The sequence below is a fragment of the Pelophylax lessonae genome (assembly GCF_965119305.1).
Source record: "Pelophylax lessonae genome assembly, chromosome: 11".
Classification (NCBI taxonomy): Eukaryota; Metazoa; Chordata; class Amphibia; order Anura; family Ranidae; genus Pelophylax; species Pelophylax lessonae.
This window is the reverse complement of record NC_138778.1, coordinates 132,749,646-132,755,659: the sequence shown is the minus strand read 5'-3', so window position 1 is coordinate 132,755,659 and position 6,014 is coordinate 132,749,646.

Below are 6,014 nucleotides of genomic sequence, written 5' to 3'. Positions count from 1 at the left end.
GTTTGCCACAAGCCACCTGGGAGACACACCAAACATGTGGAAGAAGGTGCTCTGGTCAGATGAAACCAAAATCGAACTTTTTGGCAACAATGTAAAACATTATGTTTGGCGTAAAAGCAACACAGCTCACCACCTTGAACACACCATCCCCACTGTCAAACATGGTGGTGGCAGCATCATGGTTTTGGCCTGCTTTTCTACAGCAGGGACAGGGAAGATGGTTAAAATTGATGGGAAGATGGATGGAGACAAATACAGGACCATTCTGGAAGAAAAACCGATGGAGTCTGCAAAAGACCTGAGACTGGGACGGAGATTTGTCTTCCAACAAGACAATGATCTAAAACATAAAGCAAAATCTACAATGGAATGGTTCACAAATAAACATATACAGGTGTTAGAATGGCCAAGTCAAAGTCCAGACCTGAATCCAATTGAGAATCTGTGGAAAGAACTGAAAACTGCTGTTCACAAACGTTCTCCATCCAACCCCACTGAGCTCGAGCTGTTTTGCAAGGAGGAATGGGCAAAAATGTCAGTCGGTCGATGTGCAAAACTGATAGAGACATACCCCAAGCGACTTACAGCTGTAATCGCAGCAAAAGGTGGCGCTACAAAGTATTAACTTAAGGGGGCTGATTAATTTTGCACGCCCAATTTTTCAGATTTTTATTTGTTAAAAAAGTTTGAAATATCCAATAAATTTCGTTCCACTTCATGATTGAGTCCCACTTGTTGTTGATTCTTCACAAAAAATTACAATTTTATATCTTTATGTTTGAAGCCTGAAATGTTACAAAAGGTCGAAAAGTTCAAGGGGGCCGAATACTTTGCAAGGCACTGTATACAGGGCTATTGATTACATCATATCAGGTGATAGTTTGAGTATTTTAAACACTTGCCGACTGCCGCACGACTATTTACTGCGGCAGTCAGCCACTCCTGGGCAAAGTGACATAGGGGGACGTTGCTCGCCCATGAGCCTGTAGTGGGCGAGCGAGCGCCGCCGGTGGCGCGCTCCCACCCCCGCTCGTTCCCTGCCTAGCCATCGCGTGTGATCGGCAGATCCGATGTCCGCTGGCCACTTGCGATCTCCCACAGGAGAGGGAGAAAGACAGACGGCTGATGTAAACACAGCCGTCTGTCATTCTCTCTGAAGTAATGACAGAGGCTATGCGATCCTGCTATGTAGGATCGTATGTCTCTGTGATTACTTCACTAGCCACACCCCCTGACAGTTAGAATCACGCCCCTAGGGACACACTTAACTCCTTGATCACCAATAAAGTTAACCCCTTCCCTGCCAGTGTCATTTTTACAGTTACAGTGCAAATTTATAGCACTGATTACTGTAGTAATATCACTGGTACCCCCAAAAGTGTCAAAAATGTCAGTCAGGGGTCCGATCTGTCCACCACAATGTCGCAGTCCTGCAAAAAAAATCGCAGATCGCCGCCATTACTAGTTAAAAGAAAAAACAATAAAAATGACATAAATCTTTCGCTTATTGCGATTATTTTAACCAAAAATATGTAGCAGAAAACAAATTGGCCTAAAATGTTAAAAAATTTAGATTTTTACATTTTTTTTGAGAATTTCATATAAAAAAATTTGAAAAATATTGTTATTTTTTCAAAATTGTCACTCTTTTTTTGTTTATAGCGCAAAAAATAAAAATCACACAGGTGATCAAATACCACCAAAAGAAAGCTCTGTTTGTGGGAAAAAAAGGACGTCAATTTCATTTGGGTACAGCTTCAAACGACCACACAATTGTCCATTAAAGTCATGCAGTGCCGAATCTCAAAATAGGGCCTGGTCTTTGAGCAGCCAAATCCTCCGTGGCTTAAGTGGTTAATTGTTCACTTGCGTGCACCCTATACCCATCACATCTTTACCTATATATAGAGCTATTGAGTACATCATATCAGGTGATAGTTTGAGTATTTTAATCGGTTACTTGCGTACACCGTATACCCACCACATCTTTACCAATATATATAGGGCTATTGATTACATCATATCAGGTGACAGTTTGAGTATTTTAATCGGTCACTTGCATACACCCTACACCCACCACATCTTTACCTTTATACAGTATATAGGGCTATTGAGTACATCATATCAGGTTATAGTTTGAGTATTTTAATCGGTCACTTGCGTACACCCTATACCCACCACATCTTTACCTAGATATAGGGCTATTGATTACATCATATCAAGTGACAGTTAGAGTATTTTAAATGGTCACTTGTGTACACCCTATGCCCACCACATCATTACCTATATATAGGGCTATTGATTACATCATATCAGGTGATAGTTTGAGTATTTTAATCGGTCACTTGCGTACACCCTATATCCACCACATCTTTATCTATATATAGGGCTATTGATTACATCATATCAGGTGATAGTTTGAGTGTTTTAATCGGTCACTTACGTACAACCCTATACCCACCACATCTTTACCTATATATAGGGCTGTTGATCACATCATATCAGGTGATAGAGTATTTAAATCGGTCACTTGCATATACCCTATTCCCATCACATCTCTATCTATATATAGGGCTATATATGAATACATCATATTAGGTCATTGAGTATACCCTATATGGATCTCTATCAACATCATGTCCGAAGTGCATCTGTCCACAGACTCTGTTGACCAGCTGACTTTTATATCAAAATGAAACAGTCCTGGATCAACAAGAGCTATCAAGCCCCTGATGCTGAATTAACTGATTGAATTTGCTAGGGGTCTGCCGTCCCTTGAAGACTGCATATGCTGCCTATCCTATTCCTCTACCTTGATTCTGCTAGCTTCCAACAATGTTTTTAGTATAGGTCACTACCAACCCCAAGGCCTAATTTTTCTGCACTTGTATGACAGGTGCATACAATTTAAACGTCAAATGTAATTTTTAACAGCAGGCCCTGTCCCTGTGCCCTGCTAACTGTGAGAGGTTACGGTGTTCAGGCACCACCAACACCAAAGGCCCAATATTTTTGCACCTGTATGACAAGTACATGCAATTTCAAATCTGTATGGAATTCTTAATAGCAGGTCCCGTTCCTGCACCCAGCAAGAGTAACTGTGAGTGCTTGCTTACAGTGTTCAGGCACCACCAACAGCAAAGGCCCAATTTTTGGCATCTGTATAGTACATGCAATTTCAAATTTGTATGGTATTCTTTCCAGCAGGTCCAGTTCCTGCGCCCAGCAAGAGTAACTGTCAGGGGTTGGTTATGATGTTCAGACACCACCAACACCAAAGGCCCAATTTTTGGCACCTGTACATTACATGCAATTTCAAATTTATTTGGAATTATTACCATCAGGTACTGTTCCTGCACCGAGCAAGAGTAACTGTGAGGGGTTACGGTGTTCAAGCACAGCTAACAGCAAAGGCCCAATTTTTGGCACCTGTATGACAAGTACATGCAATTTCAAATTTATATGGCATTCTTAACCAGCAGGTCCCATTCCTGCGCCCAGCAAGAGTAACTGCGAGGGCTTGGTTACAGTGTTCAGGCACCACTAACGGCAAAGGCCCAATTTTTGGCACCTGTATAGTACAGGCAATTTTAAATTTTTATGGTATTCTTTCCAGCAGGTCCCATTCCTGCACCCAGCAAGAGTAACTGCGAGGGCTTGGTTACGGTGTTCAGGCACCACCAACAGCAAAGGCCCAATTTTTGGCACCTGTATAGTACATGCAATTTCAAATTTGTATGGAATTCTTACCAGCAGGTCCCATTCCTGCACACAGCAAGAGTAACTGCGAGGGGCTACAGTGTCCAGGCACCACCAACAACCAAGGCCCAATTTTTCTGCACCTGTATGACAAGTACATGCGATTTGAAATTTGTATGTATATTTGTCTATGACATTTTTTGCTTTAGAAATGTCAGTATTACTGCAGCAGGCTACATACATCGTAGAGATGCACTACTTTACAGGCACATTCAGGGGACCCCCCAGGCACGATATTTGAAGGAATTTTTCATTTTTATAGCTTCACTTTAACCTCATTAAAATCAGGAAATCACAGCTCCTTTAAAAACAATAGTTTTTAAAAACTTTTTTTCATTGCTACATGTTCCCCAGGTCAGGACCTGGACCCTATATACTTTTTTGGGGCAATAATTGCATTTAAGCCTTCAAAATGAGGCCTTTTGATTTTCGAGGTTCGAGTCCCATAGACTTCAATAGGGTTCATGTGTTCGAACAAACTTTTCCTCTGTTCGCGGTGTTCTGGTGTGAACCGAACTGGGGGGTGCTCGGCTCATCCCTACTGAGTACCTATCTGCAGCTCACAGTACCCGGGTTAAGAGTACCCAAGTACCTATCTGCAGCCCATCAGAGCACCTGAGTACCTGTCTCAAGCCCATCAGAGTACTCAAGTTCCTGTTTTAAGCCCATCAGAATACCCAAGCCCATCTGAGTACCTATCTGCAGCCATCAGAGTACCTGAGTACCTATCTGCAGCCCATTATAGTACCTGAGTACCTATGTGCAGCCCATCAGAGTACCTGAGTACCTATCTGCATCCCATCAGAGTACCCGATTACCTGTCTCCAGCCCACCAGAGTACCCGAGTACCTATATCCAGCCCATCAGATTACCCAAGTACCTGTCTCCAGCCCATCAGAGTACCCGAATACCTGTCTTCAGCATATCAGAGTACCCGAATACATGTCTCCAACCCATCAGAGTAACCAAGTACCTATCTGCAGCCCATCAGAGTGCCCAATTACCTATCTGTAGCCCATCAGAGCACCTGAGTATCTATCTCAAGCCCATAGTGCACTGGAGTATCTGTCTCAAGCCCATCAGAGTACCCAAGTACCTATATCCAGCTCATCAGATTACCAGAGTACCTGTCTCCAGCCCATCAGAGTATCCAACGACCTGTCTCCAGACCCATCAGAGTACCCGAGTACCTGTCTCGTGAGGTCATGTGGGGTCATTTTGTGGGCATTTTACATTGTCCTGGTGCTCCAGGGCCTTCACAGATGTGATAGGTAGTCAGGAAATTATATGTGTAATTTATGCTCCTAGAACACCTAAAGGTGCTACTTGGATGTTGGGTCTCTGTATGTGGACAGTCTCTCACATGTGTTAAAGATTACCAGAAAACGTCCCAAATGAACCAAAACTAGTAACAGTAGCGGGAGTCAGAAAACATCCAAGTGAGGAGAGAGGAGTCCCTGCAGGGAGAGACAGGATCGTGTGGAGGTCATTTGATCGGAGGAGAATTTTGTGTTATGCCTTGCAGCCCTTCCTATGAGAATAGGAGGGCCACATGATCTGGTGAGTTGCCACTCCCCCCATTGAGCACCAGGGTGAAGGATTTGTGTGGTGGTGACCCTTTAATCTCACGAATTTATCCAAAGCAGTGGAGATTACTTTTAAGAGACTTTACACACGATATTTAAAGAGACTTTATTTATCCAATACTATTGTGTGTGGAGGAATATTATTACTTTATTTTTCTATCTGCGCTACTGTTACTAGTTTTGGTTCATTTGGGACGTTTTCTGGTAATCTTTAACATATGTACTATTTTGAAGTAGCTGCGGTAGGTCTGTAATTGGACACATTTAACCATCAATCAATTAGCTTGTGCGCAGGGGATATAATTTATTTATCAATTGCTGGTATTTATCTTATATTTTTTCTATAGTCTCTCACATGTGGCATTGCCATACTCAAGAGGAATAACAGAATATATTTTGGGGGGTCATTTTTGCTATGTACATGCTATGAGTTAGAAATTTCCTATTGATTGACGATTTTGTGTAAAAAAGAAAAAAGTTTTAATTTACTTTCCACATTTTCCAATAACTTGTGAAAAAATTAAATGTTCAAAAGACTCATTATGTCTCATAGAATATCTGTTGGGATAATTGCTTTTCAAAATTGGGTCATTTTGAGGGTGTTACCATAGTCCTGGTGCTCCAGGGCCTTCAAAGGTGTGATAGGTAATCAGGAAATTATATGTGTAA